We start from the raw sequence: 16682 nt of genomic DNA, 5'->3' as shown, positions 1-16682 counted from the left end.
ATATCTCAAAGTAGTTTTGATTTGCATTTCTCTGATGATTAAGGATGGTGAGCATTTTTTCATATATCTTCTTTAGAGAAATTTCTCTTCAAGTCCCTTGCCCACCCTGAGATGGGATCACTCACTTTGAGTTCTCTGTGGATTCTGGTTATCAAATCTTTGTCAGAGACATAACCTGCAAATATTTTCTCCCATTCTGAGGGCTTCAGCTTGCTTTACTTACTGTGTTTTTGGCTGTGCAGAAGCTCTTTAGTTTGATCAGGTCCCAATAGTGTATTTTTGATGTTGCTTCAATTGCCTGGGGTGTCCTCAAAAAATATTCACCCAGGCCAATTTCTTCAAGTGTTTTCCCTATACTTTCTTCTATTATTTTTATGGTTTCATGTCTTAAGTTTAAATCTTTAATCCAATGAGAGTCTATCTTAGTTAATGGTGAAAGGTGTGGGTCCAGTTTCAGTCTTCTGGTTGCCAGCCAGTTTGCCCAGCACCACTTGTTAAATAGGGAATCTTTTCCCCACTCAGTGTTTTTAATTGGCTTGTCAAAGATCAGGTAATGATAAGTAGCTGGATTCATCTGTTGACTCTCTACTCTGTTCCATACATCTCCCTCTCTATTTTTGTGCCAGTACCATGCTGTTTTGATCACTATCAAAAAATATATAACGCTTCACGTATTTATGTGTCATCCTTGCCATGCTAATCTTCTCTGTATCATTCCAATTTTAGTATATGTGCTGCCGAAGTGAGCACTCAGCTATTTCTTATGAATGCCAGAATATACTAGCCATGGTGAATTGAGACCCTGGAAATACAGCACTCGATTTCAAGGAACAAAATACCTTAGAGAGTACCACTGTGTTGACTGCTTAGTGGATTGTCTTACTTGTATAAAAGTTCATATAAGAATGAAAACTAAAGCCTGAGCAAGAGCAACACCTCTTCTCTACAAAATAATACAAAAACTAGGTGGTTGTGGTGGTGGGCACCTGTATTCCCAGCTACATGGGAGGCTGAAGCAAAGGATCACTTGAGCACAGGAGTTTGAGGTTGTAGTGAGCTATGATGATACCACTGCATTCTAGCCAGGGCAACAGAATAAGACCCTGTCTCTTATTAAAAAAAAAAAAATGCAAACTAAGAACCAAAAATTGCATGCTGTATTAAAATGATAGCAAAGCAATGTGGCTAACTGAGCAAGAATGTTCATTTTAACTGATTAAGGCATATAAACACGATAGTGGATTCCTTTTTTCTATTTTCTAGGGGCTCTTTTCAAGACAATCAGCAAAAATATTACCTTATATCAAATATGTTATGAGGCAACTGAAAAGAATCAATTTTTATTTGTTAGTTTTTTCATCATTTGCATGCAGGATATGTTTCCCTAGTACACCTTGGCTGTGGATGAAAATTTGACATAGTATTTTTTATATTCTTCACCTTGTTATGTATCAAATAAATCTTAGGATGTGTTACTTTCAAGATGTTTAAACTTGGCTGAGGTTTACATTTTTACTCTCCGATGGTTAATTGTTACTTTGCCTTCTCATTAAATTCACTTGAAAAGTGGCTCAAAAGGCTATAAGGAAAATAAAGAAAGGACAGTACACGTTGAGCTCATGAATCATGAGTAGCTGGCATTTGAGCTGAAAGGACAGGGTTTCTATAGTGGAGACTGGAGTCTGTAACATTCTAGGCAAGGAGGCTCTGGGATCACAGAGGTTAGAAACAGTAAGTCCCTGAGGGCAGTGGTCCCCAACCTTTTTGGCACCAGGGACCAGTTTCATGGAAGACAATTTTTCCTAGGTAGGTTGGGATGATGAGCTTGATACGAGTCTGCAAGCAACTGGTTTATCATGGTCTTTGTGTGGTCAGACCTCTGCTGATGATAATCTTCATTTGCAGCCACTCTCCACTGCCTCCACTGCACCTCAGATCATCAGACTTTAGATTCTCATATGGAGCAAGCAATTTGGATCCCCCACATGCTCAGTTTACAGATAGGGTTTGCACTCCGAAGAGAATCTAATGCTTCTTCTGACAGAACAAGAGGCGGAGCTCAGGTGGTGATGTCAGAAGAAGTGGGGAGCAGCTGTAAATACAGATGAAACTTTGCTCACCTGCCACTCGCCTCCTGCTATATGGCCTGAGAATTGGGGACAGCAACCTTAGGGAACAGCACAAAGCCCTACAGTGCAAACAACAGATCATCAGTTAAATGCCTCTGGACCAAAGAAAGCCTTGAAATACTGGCTCTTGTGTTGTTATATATGTACTTAATGAGCAATGAGAAGCTCCTGAAGGTGAGTGATAGCAAGAGGACTGACAAACCAAAGACTGAAACCAATTCAAATGACCTTCCATAGGGTGCTGGTTAAGGACATCACAGTGCATCCCTATAACATGGTACTGTCACCAATTACAACATGGTGTAGGTGGGGTCTGACAATTAAGTTCTCAAATTCATCCTAGATCAAGTGCTATATACCTCACTGCTGAATACTACTGTAGTCACCTTCAAAGTACTCACCTGGGGAAGCTATGCACTGATGCCAGCATCTAGTCCTCCCTTCAAAGTGATTTTGGAACTCTTGTCCTGGAATGGCCATCAGAGCTGTCATTATATTACCCTAGATGTCCTGAATGTCATCAAAATGCCTTCCTTTCAATATTTTCTTTATCTTCAGGTAAAGAAAAAAGTCATAGGGGTCAAATAAAGAAAAAAATTATTGGGGGCTTGATCAGCTGGGGAGGGAGGGTGTTTCAGTACAGTGTTTTATTTATTGGCTAAAACTCCCTCGCAGACAGTGCTGTGGGAGTTGTTACCTTGTCATAAGGCAAGAGCCCATAGTTGTTGGCAAAAAATTCAGATCCTTATCATCTAACTTTTTAATGTAGCCTTTTCAGTACTTCCAATAGTAAACTTGGTTAACTGTTCATTTGGTGTAAATTCATAATGAACAATCCCTCTGATATCAAAAAATGTTAACGATACAGTTTTGACTCTTGATTTAGACTGACAGAACTTTTGGTCATGGAGAACTGGCTGACTTCCACGTGAACTTTGACACTTTGTTTCAGGGCCATACTGGTACACCCATGTTTCATCACCAGTGATAACATGGCCCAAAACATCCTCTTGCCTCTCCAAAAGGTCTTGGCAAACTTTAACTCCTTTTTGCTTTTGTTCTTTGGTGAGCTCCTTTGGGACCATTTTCACACATATCCTTCTCATGCCAAGATTTTCAGTTAAGGTTTTTCTGTTTATTGATATTTACTTGGTCTGCTGTGCTTCTCACAGTCAGCCAATGATTTTGACGCACAATTCAATGAATTTTATAATGTTTTCATTACTTCTGCTTGCTGCTAGCCATGCTGATGTCTCTTTATTGGTGATACTTTCATTCCCTCCGGAAAAATCTTTAATCCATTTGTACACTGCCATTTCCTTCATGGCATTATCCCCATCAACTTGGACTAATGTGTCCTGATTTCATTTCCACTCCTGCCAAGCTTAATAAGAGATTGAATGTTTATTCATTGCTCTATTTCAAGCTCCTACATTCTCACAACAGCATACAAAAACATGCAACAACAACAATAATGAAAAACAGTCAGCAAGATACTGCCACACACTAATACAAACACACCTGTGAGTCATTGATATGCCAAGGTTATGAAACGTTACCGAGTTGTTTGTACAGTGCTGCCAATGTAAGCATATGGTAGAAAGTTCACAAACTTAATTGTCAGATTTTGTGTACATAGGTCACTACGAATGTTTTGAAACAGACTGTGTTATAGTCCATTATTTGACTTCTAAAACACACAGTTGACAGCATCCTTTCTGATTCACCTGAGCAAGTCTCAACTGCTTGGCTTATCAGTGTTGCTGGGAAGGCTTCATTTGTTTATCTCCCTATGAATTTTATATTTCTTGACTTTTGTTTATTTAAAACTGTCATAATCACTCACATATTCTATCTATATACAAATATACCTACATACCCAAACAGTGTCATGTACCACATCATGATGTTTGGTCAACAATTAACCAAATATAAGATGGTGATTCCCTAAGATTATAATACCATTTTTTTTACTGTACCTTTTCTATGTTTGGATATTTTGAGATATGCAAATACTTGCCATTGTGTTATAGTCCCTCCCAGTGTTCAATACAATAACATACTGTACAGATTTGTACCCTAGAAGCAATTGGCTATGCCATATAGCTTAGCTATGTAGTAGACTATACTGTCCAAGTTTATGGCAGTACACTTAGTGATACTCACACAACAATGAGATCACCTAAGAATGTATTTCTCAGAATGCATGACCATTGTTAAACAATGCAGGCTGTGTGTGGAGAGAGCAAGAGAGAGGAAAAAAAACAGAAGGAGAGAGAGAAGTATATCATCTGTCTATAGCCAAAGATATACTTAATTAATGAGGAAATTGGCAGGATGGAAAAGCCAGTTCAAAAAAGCGTAGAGTAACAGAAATATTTATAGTCACTGAAAAAAAGGAAAAGAATGTTAGAATGTGATTGCTGCAAAACTAAACTGGTTATTGCTGTACAGGCAATAAAACTTATCACCTTTGAAAATCATTTACATTGTCATCAGTTTTCTACAAAAGAAATACCTTCATCCAGAAGGTGGTAAATGTTTTCTGTAAAGTAGTTAATAGTTTAGACTTTCTGGTCCATACGAGGTCTCTGTCATGTATCCTTGTTTGCATGTTTGTCTTATTTTTATTGTTGTTTTTGGCAAGTCCTGTGTTAAATTGATTCTTATGCTCATGGGTTGTGCCAAAACAGTTTGCTGTTCTGATCAGAGCCTAATCAGTAGTAAATGATAAAGCAAACAAAGATACCTATCCTAGAGAATTAGATAACCCTCGGGTGAGCCAGTAAGACAGCATTCCACCATGTCATTCAAACGGTCTGTGTTGTCCTTTTGCCCATTTGCAGGTTTTGGATAGGGAGATATGTATACACACATATGCACACACATACATACATACACACATACACACACACACACACACACACACACATATATATATAACCTCTGTAACAGAAGTATCCAATGCTATGAAAGTATTTACTACAGGTGTACAGATCTGGTCAAGAGGATTAGTGAGTAGGAAAGACAATGTTTGTTCTCATTGTCAAATGATTACAGAATCAAAGGTCTCATTTCCAGGGTGTCCAGTTCCATGAAGGAGAGTTGGGCAGTGCTGTGAGAGTTTGTTTTGAAGGTGGGGGGATTTTCCTGGGAAAGTGATGTTTAAATAAGCTCTGAAGAGTGGGAGGGGTAACCTGGTGAAGAAAGTGGATGCCCAGTTAGAGTTAGCAGTGGAGGTGTGGCTTGAATTCTGAGGGTACCTGAGTATGAAAGGATTGCTGGTGCTGGAGGGGACTGGAGGGGAAAGAGTGTGGGAGAATGTGAAGGAAACAGAAGAGGCAGGGCCCTGCAGGTGGGCTGACCACAGTAACCTCTTTTTCGGGGCTGTCCTGGTTTACTGATATAAAAATTAATCATGTTCTTTTACTCTCAAAGTGTCCCAGTTTGAATGATAAATTATATGATAAATGGGTCATGTTGAGGAGTTTTCGCCTCAACATAAAATCAATGGGACGCATTGACAAATTTTAAGCTAGGCCAGCATAATATAACCAACCAGATCTGCATTCTGAAAGGATGACTGCTTTGTGGGTCATGGATTTGCGGCAAAGCCTCTGGGGAGGTTAAATGATTGTTTTTCACCAGGAAGTTTGTCTCTTGGGTTAAACAGTTTATCACATTTTCTCAGTAGCAAGTCAATTTAGGAAAAAAGAAAAATCAAGGAAATAAGTTGTGATGAAATGAGTTGGTGAGTAGGTAAAGACTGTTGGTTTAGTAACCCCGGAGACGTGAAGACATTGCATAGTGCATTAATTAGAACCCATGACTAGTTTAGGTTGTTTGCCACTGATATGTTGTGCTCGCACACTCGTAGAGATGGATAATGAGATTGTAAAATGAAATTGTGAGATTACACTGTAGTTGAAATCCAAGAATCTAGAGCAGAGAGTCAAATCAGTAAGGGGCCTTTGTCCCAATGACTGTAGGAACGCTGAGACTGTCATTCTTGTCTTGTTCACAGTTGTATCCCCAGCATATAGCATTCAAGAAAATTTGGTGAGTGACCGAAAGAATAAACCACCAACAACTTTATTTGCTACAGATACTATGCTCTGTCTTCTTAAAAATCTCACGTGCAATCATTCATAAAGTTCTTTACACGTTTAACTCATTGGCTTAGTATCTCTGAATCAGGACTCTAAAAAGACCCTAGAGGTGAAATATTTGCCAATAACATGGAAACATATTTTCAATTAATTTTATTTTTGGTCAAAGTTGAAGGACAGTTTGACAAAACATTTTGCTTCACAGTAGAGATGGCAAACTAATTTCCATTAAAAGAAGAGAATTAAGGTTGTAGGTGCTTTTATTGAGAACAAACTAAATATATATATACTTTGAGACCAGCATCTTACTCTACCACCCTGAGTTGAGTGATGTGGTATCTTAGCTCCTAGCTACCTCAAACCCTTGAACTCATGAGATCACCTTGCCTTAGCTTCCCAAGTAGCTGGAACTACATGTACCCACCAAGATGCCTGGCTAATTTTTCTATTTTCAGTAAAGACGGGGTCTCACTCTTGGTCAGGCTGGTCTCAAACTTCTCATCCACCTGCCTCAGTCTCCCACAGTGCTAGGATTACAGGCATGAGCCACCATGCCCAGCTAAAAATGCATCTTTTAAATTCATTTTTACAGTTTTCTATCTGGCAAATAAGAGTCAGAAAGAAAACTTTATTAAAATGAATGCTCAAAGCAAGTATGAAGATATTAAAATTTTCATAATATGAGTGAATACAATCAAAGTAATTATTGTTCTGATTATATTTTAGGTGCTATAATTATAAGACATAAGCATAAACATTTAAAATCACAATAACATTTTAACAAGGTTTATAACTTCTCAAGAGTATGACAATAATTAAATGACAGAAACTTACATTTCTTAAATTTGGTCTTTAAGAATTAATATATTTACTTAAAATATGTCTCTTCTAGAAAGTAGAAATAAATATGAAAATTTATCAAATATGAGAGAGTCTGCAGCAATCTGAATAACTATTGGGTGTGTACTGGGCTGTGAGAACATTGTCAACTTTTAGCACCTTTTATTAGCTTCTTTTTCCCTTTAATGGTACAATAACAAATCCGATTTTGTAATATTTGCAGACTGAGCTCTGTCTGTTAGAGAATGGCCTCCGAATGTTCATTTCTTTTGGCCTCTACTCACCACTGCACCTGGTGGAGGGCAGGTGTTTTCTTGCTCTTTGCTTTTTTATAAGAACACTGTTAACACCTCCTCCCACAGCATCCCCCGCTCCCTCTGAAGCGCACTTTCTGGTGGTAACCTCCTACACTTCTTAGTGGACCGGTTTTCTGCCCTTCTCTCAGTACTTCCCCTCATTTGTTTTATCACATAGTAACCGACTTACAGCTTCCCTCTTCCCCACGTCCGTCATCGTGCTTCATGGCTTTAATTAACCATGTCACATAGATTATCCGTATCACTGTGCCTTTCACATTGCTCCTCTCTTTTCAGCAATCTTGCTTTCTACTCCAGAGTCAACATGCTTTTTCTGGAAAGGGACAAATAGTAAATATTTTCAGTTTCCTGGCCATATGCCTTTGCTGCAACTCCTAAGCACTGAGGTCCTAGCTTGAAAGCGGCATAAATAATGCAGAAGAAAATGGATGTGGCTGTGTTTTATAACTTCTACTACAGAATAGATGCTCTGAAAAGCGGATTAGAGACTTGACAGCGATGAAGTAGCAAGTCATGTAACTAGCTGGGGAGAGTGAAAAGTTCCGTGCAGAGGAAACTAGTTCAGGCTCTGAGGCAGGAGCTTTCCTAAAGTTGTCCAGAGCAGCAGGGAGAGGCCAGTATGGCTGGAGCACATGGGCCAGGAGAAGTGGAGTAGTGGGAGAGGCTGAGAGGATAAGGGGTCAGTGGTTGGGAGGACCTTTTAGGCCATGTATGAAATTTTAGCTTTTACTCAAAGGTGGTGAATAGTGAATGGAGAGCCATTGGAGGATTCCAAGCAGAAGGGCAATCATCAGATTAACAGGATTGTTCTGGCTGCTGTGGTAAAGATTGTAAGTAAGAGAGCAGGGTAGAAACATAGACATGAAATAGCAAGCTGCTGAAATACGCCATGGATCATAACAGAGGAGGAGGTGAAAAGTGGTCTCCTCCCTCCCACACCACATGGATTTCCTCCTAGAATGGATTATGCTTTCACAGAAAGGAGTCCAGGATTGTACTGAGGTTTCCACCTTGAGAAAATGGGGACAAGGAAGACCATAACCTAGGAGGAGCAGGTTTCAGGAGAAAGATCAGGAGCTCTTATTTGGTTAGAGATGCCTATGAGATAAGCAAATGTGCCACATTTTGAGATGTCTGATATTCATTATAAAAATTCTTTGATTCCATAATAGATAGTTATTTGTTAAAATAATCACTGACCCAGGCTGCTCTAACTGTTCTTTCAAAGGGTTAACTAAAAAGATATTACCAGGTGCCCGATAGATGCAGACTGGTGTAACAGTGCCCGCAGCTATATTTATCAATATCCTTTATTATTCCAGTGGTATCTAATTCATGAGGAAATTCACAAACAACTTTCATATTTTTCCTAGATTCTAAGATTACAGAATTTTTTCTTATTGTTAAAAAGTGCTTCCATCATAAAAATAATTAGAGAAAAAAGTTACTGGATAAATATTAATACCATAGCTACTAGTTCCAGTTTTCCTTGCATTTCTTATCCCTTGAGTAGGATGTTGAACACACATATTTCCTGCTTATTGATTAAATCAAGCTTGGAAAAAGGGCAGAATGAATTTTCAAGAAGGGGTTTGAAAGATGAGAGCATTTGGCCTGCTGAGTCCCTAGGGAAAATTCAGCTGCCAGTGCTAAGACAATATGGTGGTGATGATCTAATAAGTTTTTCCATTCACTTGATTCTCTAAGGGCTAGTGTCAGAAAAGCAACTCATCTGGTTGGTTAATTTTTTGAAGGGAGAATATTTTTTATTAGACCAGATCAGTATTCTATGTTTTCTCTCTAGTTGTTCATTAAAAACAATTCCAAAATAAAATGAATTGTGTTTTAAAGTTTAAGTTGTTGGAAGTTAACAAGGAAAAGGTCTCATCCTTAAGACAATCTTGTTGGTAATAATTGTATTATTTGTTTTCCTTACTGTTGATTAGCCATAATTATCTAGAAGTATAGAAACTTAGAGTTGGAAAAGACCTTAAAGAGTCATCTGATCAAACAGTCATTGAATCCAGTGCTATCAAGTGTATTTTACTGTGATCTAGAACTTCAGTCTCTAACCCCTGGAACAGGGACCAATGCCAGTCTGTGGCCTGGTAGGAACTGGACCACACAGCAGGAGCTGAGGGGCCAGCCAGGGAAGCTTCATCTCTGTTTACAGCAGCTCCCCAACCCCTTCACATGCATTACCACCTGAGCGTGGCCTCTTGTCAGATCGGCAGCAACCTTAGGAGCAGGAATCCTACTTTCACCTGCACAAGCAAGACATCTAGACTGCATGCTCCTTAAGAGAATCTGATGCTTGATGATCTGAGAAGGAGCTGAGGCAGCGATGCTGACTCTGGGGAGTGGCTGTGAAGAAAGATTAGCAGGGAGGTTTACCATAACAAGTCAATTGCTTGCAGACTCATCAAAACAATTCCCCTTGCCCTCGGTCCATGGAAAAATTGACTTTTCATGAAACCAGTCTCTGGCACCAAAAGGGTTGAGGACTAATGATGCAGAGTATAAAAAAGATTGAAGAACATGTCCCAATACACATTGTGTGTGTGTGTGTGTTTATAATGACTCAGGTTGAAGTTTCACAAAGAAACAGTTTCCTTTACTATGAAACGTGCTTCAATATGTTCTATTTCACTCAATTTTTTGTCCTTTTAAAAACAAGTCTGTTCTATTGTTTGTTGCTGACATTCCTCATCAGCGAGGAATTTGCCATTTTAGGAATGTGTGCACCTTTCTGGACAGTGCTGCATGTCCTCCTACCTCTTCCATACGCATCACAACTCCTGACAAGGTTTAGATGGCGAGATAGACCAAGATGGCCGTCTCTCTTCCTCTTCGAATAGCCCTAATGACTAAGGTCATCCATGAGAGACCACTGATTAGTTTGGTATAAATAACAGAAGACATTATAACCAGAAGATAAGGCAAGATAAAAGGAAAGGAAGAAATTTGGAACCACTGATCAAAATACATAAAATAAACGATATTGATGCAAAATTGGAAGAGGGAAGATTTTTCTAAATAAAGGAAACTTGAAATGAGTACTAGCTTTTCCAAGAAATGAAATAACTTTTCCAAAAAACAAATTATAATTATTAGAATCATGTGATTAGATATGTTACAGGCTAAGCTCAAATGATTTTTCAAAGAAAACAAAGAACATTTCCAGATACTACCAAGTCTATGATTTAATTTCCCCTTACATATATACTTTTCTATTAAAATGAGCAAGACGGGATATTAAGTCAAAGGCCTATTTACTTCTCTGTTTCGTTGTAACCATCTCGGAACTTCTATATTTAGCCATTGATGACTTTTATCAAGCAGAAGGACTGCATGTTTCCTCCTGTTCCTGTGGTGTCATGTGATTGGCATGGCAGATAAGGATAGAGTCAGCGGTCATTGATTACATCTTCCCCACTGTCTCATTTCTTCCCAGGTTGAAATTCTCCCAAGCAATAGATATTTTGTCCCATTTACAACCCACATTGAATAATCTGGGTTGTAACTAGCTCTAGCCTCTTAGAAGACATAATGTTTTTTTTCTAACCTACTCTTATAGATCCTATCGATATTGATGCCAACCTAAACTTGGCTTTTAATCTTAAATTGAGAATGAGGTAAGAATTTGGGAACAAGGGTGGCGCCTAGGGTCAGCAGAGTTGATATGTTTTGACCTTCAGGACTGATCTTAGGATCCTGTGACATCATGTACTTGCAGAATCGTTCTTAAATCAATATGGATGCCATTCTCGACCAAGTTTTTATGTAATAACTAGATTGTATTCTTCCAAAAAGTACTTAATTTTTATTTCTTGTTTTTAAGCATAAGCAGTGGATTATTTAAAAGATTTTCCTGTCAGTACTAGAATAATATTTGAAATTTTATTAAAATAATTTTTGGACTTCTGATCTAGAAGTTATTTTAATTTTCTGTGTAGCATGTAATGATTTATTGGGTATTTATTAATAGGCATACTCCAAAACAATTTGTCAAAAATACATACCCCTTATGTAACTTTGGGAATTTATGTGTTCAAATATCTAAACTTAGAAGAGACCATGGTTTCTAGGCCTGACCAATTTATTTGTTTGCCTTCGTCAGCTAAGTCAAGCTTCCAAATTTTTTATGCCCAAATTTTAAAAATGTCATGTTAAGACAAATAAAGAAAACCAAAATATAAATGTCGCACAAGACGATTGACTTTAATAACAGAATAAGCAATGGTTGTGTGTCTATATTTTTACTGCATTTAAAATAAAATGATCAGTAACAATTGAGGCCTGTGGAGGCCCCAACCTGTCTGTGGATTAGGGCAGCTATCTGCTTCATAAAGCAAAGTGTCTACTGTCTCAGAAGACAGAATCATTTCCTCCTCTGAAAAAGCCTCCTATGTAGTTGGCCTTGCCATTTGCCGGTAATGGGAGGATAGGGACTGAGGCCTCATGAGTCTGGGTTTTCACTTGTGGTCAAGAGAGAAGACAGATTAAAATCAGAAACTTTGGAGTGGGATGAGTTCTGGAGGTAATTCATTCAGAACTCATCATTGTTAACTCAGCCTGGGCTGACAGTCATAGAAGTAGATTCTACTAAAAATACATGGTAGAGTCCCTACCTCCAAATGAACAATATACATGGATCTATAAATGTCTTAACACAATAACTAAGAAAATGGCATGAAGGCTATGTTAACCAGTTTGATGAAAATATTTCAGATTGTATATAGAACCAGCACACTGCACCCCATGACTACATTAATGTACACAGCTATGATTTAATTAAAAAACACTAAATATATATACATATATATTTCAATGAAACAGTTACAAGTGTACTCAAGTGAATATATTTCATATTGGGAAGATAAAAACCGAATGGTGTCATTTCATTAATTGTATTACTTGTGATATAAGAAATAAAGGTAAATATATATACAGATTTGCCTTCAGTTTTCTACAAGAGTTAGTTTGATTTTGAATTTGGTTTCCAGTGCTTTTGTGTTTTTTACTTTAAAAATTTTCTCTCCAGAAATGATGAGCTATTTCACGAAAAAGAAAAAAAAAAAAAAAAAAAAAACCAAGAGTAATGGTTGGGCTGAAATTTCTCCCTAGAGTGGTGCCATTTGCCTATTAGAATGTTCTAATACTAGTATAATTTTTTTTCTTCCCTGAATCTACAAATGAACTCAGTGCTGGCATATCTCTTTTGGGGAAGATTTGGCATGTTGCATGGCCTAACTTGGCTACTGCTTGCTCTAGCTGTGAATTATAATTAACTACTGATGGGAATATAAAAAGGATCTGACTTACAAGCTGCCATTTTTACATCCCAGTATGTGAAGCAAATCCAACTACCTAATCCTTGCAACACAGCAAAGCTAAAAATGCAAGATCTGCCTCATTTATAAGCAGGACTGTTGCTCAGAGCTGACAAACAATGATTATGGGGCTGCAACACAAGCTGTTCTGTATAAATTACTCTATTAGTATTATGATAACATTGGCAACATTGCTCTACTATGTTTAGTTTTAGAGATTCATACTAATTCTTTGATATTTTTTGTGATCAAACATGTTCTTTTTTTTTTTTTTTTTTTCCTTTTTTGAGACAGAGTCTCACTCTATTGCCCAGGCTAGAGTGCCATGGCAATCATCCCAGCTCATAGCAACCTCAAACTTCCAGGTTCAAACCAGCCTCCTGCTTCAGCCTCCCAAGTAGCTGAGACTACAAGCACCCGTGATGACATCTGGCCAATTTTTCTATTTTTTTTAGTAGAGATAGGGTCTCCATCTTGCTCAAGCTAGTTTCAAACACCTGAGTTCAAGGGATCCACCCACCTCAGCCTCCCAGAGTGCTAGGATTACAGGCGTGAGCCAGCACATTTGTTCTTTTTCTTTTAAAAATTGTCTGTGATATTCAAAGACTTTTTTGAAGACATTGAAGTCAATTACATATTCCAGATTAAGTCTTTTGCGTTTATTCTCATCGAACAACCCTCATCCCACATCAGTATATCCCTTGTTTGATTCTGGGAGCGGATTGGGTTCGGTCAGATGGTTGCTGTGCTCACATGGTGTGACTGAGGTCAGTTGCATTTGGCCGTGAGCTCTCCTAGTGATGCAACATCAAGATGACCTCACATCCTCCAGGGTTTCTCTTCATGTGGCTTCTTGTCTTTCAGTCGTCCAACCCACAATCTTCTTTTAGCACAGCACATGGTTTCCAAGAATGGAGCTCTAATGTACAGAGTTTACTAAGGCTTTGCTTACATCAAGCGAATCACTCAAAGCTAATTACCTAGCCAAGCGGGAGTGTAGGAGAGGCAGTGTGGGAGATGACTACACAAAGAAATGAATATTGATAGGCGTAGTCTATGGGGTCCACCAGCATGTCTGACTGCCACATCTCTAGACTAAATTTCAGTAAAGAACAGTAGGTAGTGAGTTTGGCTTGAATGGACAAGTAAGAATCAATGGAATTTGAACCAAATCATTTATTGCATAAATAATGTCACAAAAATAAAATTAACAAGTGTATGTTATGTTGTCTATGGGGTACTGTTAGAAATGGAGGGGTAAGGAAGGACTGTTAAAGTTGGAAAAACTTGAGCTTATGTCCTGTGAGACTTTTTTGAAAGATAATATATACCCATAAAAGAATATATTCACTTTCTTTTGACAGAAATGTCTCTAATATGTGTCATCAGTGGATGTGCAACAATGTAACCTAATATTTTTATAATCCAAAAATTTTTAAAAATGGATAACATGTCTACAATAGACATACTCTTATTTGACAATGTGAATGGTACTTTTTTGGCATTATTATTATTGTTGCTCAATATTTCGTTGCAGCAATTGTCTGATTTCTTTTCTGAATGTATTTATCTTTGTTCATTCTTTATGAGGTTTTTGTTTCTAGTCCTTAAACATGGTTATTGTTATTAAATTTTAAGTCTTTTTGATTTTGTGAAGGCAAAAAGTGGAAACCAAATAAACACATCTATATGTAAAAAAATGGATAACATGTATGCACATCAACTTCTACATGATCTCTATTTAGAGTTCAATATCCCTTTTCTTTTTCTCTCTCCCCTTGCCCATCCTTCTGCTCTCTACCACATATACACACACATCTTTTTTAACTATTACCATAATGTTCATGATGTAGAAATGTTAAGTTTTAGAAATACGAATAATTTATATTTGTGATATCTTATGTGTTATGTAAGCTTTCAAGATTCTTCAATTTATTAGGATTTTTGGTACTATTGTCAGGCAAAGTAGTTGAGTCCCTGAAAATTCTCATCTTCCTAATTGGAAATGGAAAATCAGCAATTCTCTAGGGATTTATGAACTGAATAGAGAAACAAATGTTTCTTGGACATCTTCTAGCTCTCCCTCTACTCTCAAAATTATAGCATCCCACTTTCAAACTGACATTCAGAACGGTTTTCTCTTCTTGTGAAAATAGCTTTTTACTTGGGACTGCTTTTCTTTCTCTAGTTACCATTACTATTTTTTCCTTTTTTCTTCTCACTATTATTTTACCCTGAAAAATCAGTTCATATGCTGCAAGGTATTTGGTGAGTAGGTCGTTGACAATTGCATTTTAGGGAGTCTGTATAGTATTCTGAGTAAGAACGAGGTCTTTGAAATCATTGGGCTCTAGGTTTTAGCTCTAGCCTGGCCAATTACTGACTGTTAACTGGAAGTTTCCTGCATGTCTCTAAGCTTGTAGACATTGATTTGTAAAAGTCAAGATAAGGTACTCTTATGGTGCTTGCATATAGAGAGATACCAAGAAATCTATATGCATATTAAAAAAGGAAAAAACTGTATTAAAATTGTAATAATATATACAGATAACAAAAGATGAATGCAAGTCACGTTGAGCACTTCTTGTAATTGTTGAGGTCAAACATAACTTGAGTACTACAAATTTAATACAGTTCTTTCCTTTCTTAAAATGTGTGATGTCAAATAGCCAAGACATTACTCAGAAATAAAAACGAAGCAGGAAGAATCATGCTACCAGACCTCAGACTATATTATAAATCCATAGTGATTAAAACAGCATGGTACTGGCACAAAAACAGAGAGGTAGATGTATGGAACAGAATAGAGAACCAAAGATGAATCCAGCTACTTACCATTATATGATCTTTGACAAGCCAATTAAAAACATCGAGTGGGGAAAAGATTCCCTATTTAACAAATGGTGCTGGGCAAACTGGCTGGTGACCTGCAGAAGACTGAAACTGGATCCACACCTTTCACCACTAAGATAGACTCTCACTGGATTAAATATTTAAACTTAAGACATGAAACTATAAAAATACTAGAAGAAAGTGTAGGGAAGACACTTGCAGAAATTGACCTGGGTAAAAATTTTATGAGGAGGACCCCCTGGGCAATTGAAGCAACATCAAAAATATACAACTGAGACCTCATCAAATCAAAAAGCTTCTTCACAGCCAAAAGCACAATAAGTAAAGCAAGTAGACAGCCCTCAGAATGGGAGAAGATATTTGCTGGTTTTGTCTCTGACAAAGGTTTAATAACCAAAATCCACAGATAACTCAAACGTATTAGCAAGAAAACGAATGATCCCATCTCAGGGTGGGCAAGAGACTTGAAGAGAAACTTCTCTGAAGAAGACAGGCACATGGCCTATAGATATATGAAAAAATGCTCATCATCCTTAATGATCAGAGAAATGCAAATCAAAACTACTTTGAGATATCATCTAACACCAGTAAGATTAGCCCATATCACAAAATCCCAAAATCAGAGATGCTGGCATGGATGTGGAGAAAAGGGAACAGTTCTACTCGGCTGGTGGGATTGCAAAGTATTACATTCCTTTTGGAAAGACATCTGGAGAACACTTAGAGAACTAAAAATAGATCTGCCATTTAATCTTATAATTCCTCTACTAGTTATATATCCAGAAGACCAAAAAACACACTACAACAAAGATATTTGTACCAGAATATTTATTGCAGCCCAATTCATAATTGCTAGGTCATGCAAGAAGCCCAAGTGCCCATCGACCCATGAATGGATCAATAAACTGTGGTATATGTACACCATGAAATGCTGTATAGCCCTAAAGAAGGATGGAGACTTTACCTCCTTCATGTTTACATGGATGGAGCTAAAAAATATTCTTCTTAGCAGAGTATCTCAATAATGGAAGAAAAAGTATCCAATGTACTCAGCCCTACTATGAAACTAACTTATAGTTTTCATAGGAAAGCTATAACCCA

The 16682-nt window shown here is 37.6% G+C and overlaps 1 protein-coding gene and 1 pseudogene across 3 annotated transcripts in view; one reads left to right on the top strand and one right to left on the bottom strand.

Annotated features, from left to right (window-relative positions):
• CAMK2D (calcium/calmodulin dependent protein kinase II delta) overlaps positions 1–16682 on the top strand; it is a 304759-nt gene that overhangs the window by 136774 nt on the left and 151303 nt on the right. The window lies entirely within an intron of this gene.
• On the bottom strand, positions 652–750 carry LOC111727907 (annotated as a pseudogene).

The sequence above is a fragment of the Otolemur garnettii genome, unplaced genomic scaffold (genome assembly GCF_000181295.1).
Source record: "Otolemur garnettii isolate 467f Iridium unplaced genomic scaffold, OtoGar3 scaffold00129, whole genome shotgun sequence".
Taxonomy (NCBI): Eukaryota; Metazoa; Chordata; class Mammalia; order Primates; family Galagidae; genus Otolemur; species Otolemur garnettii.
Note: the sequence above shows the minus strand (reverse complement) of the source record. Positions and strands in the feature narration are given on the sequence as shown.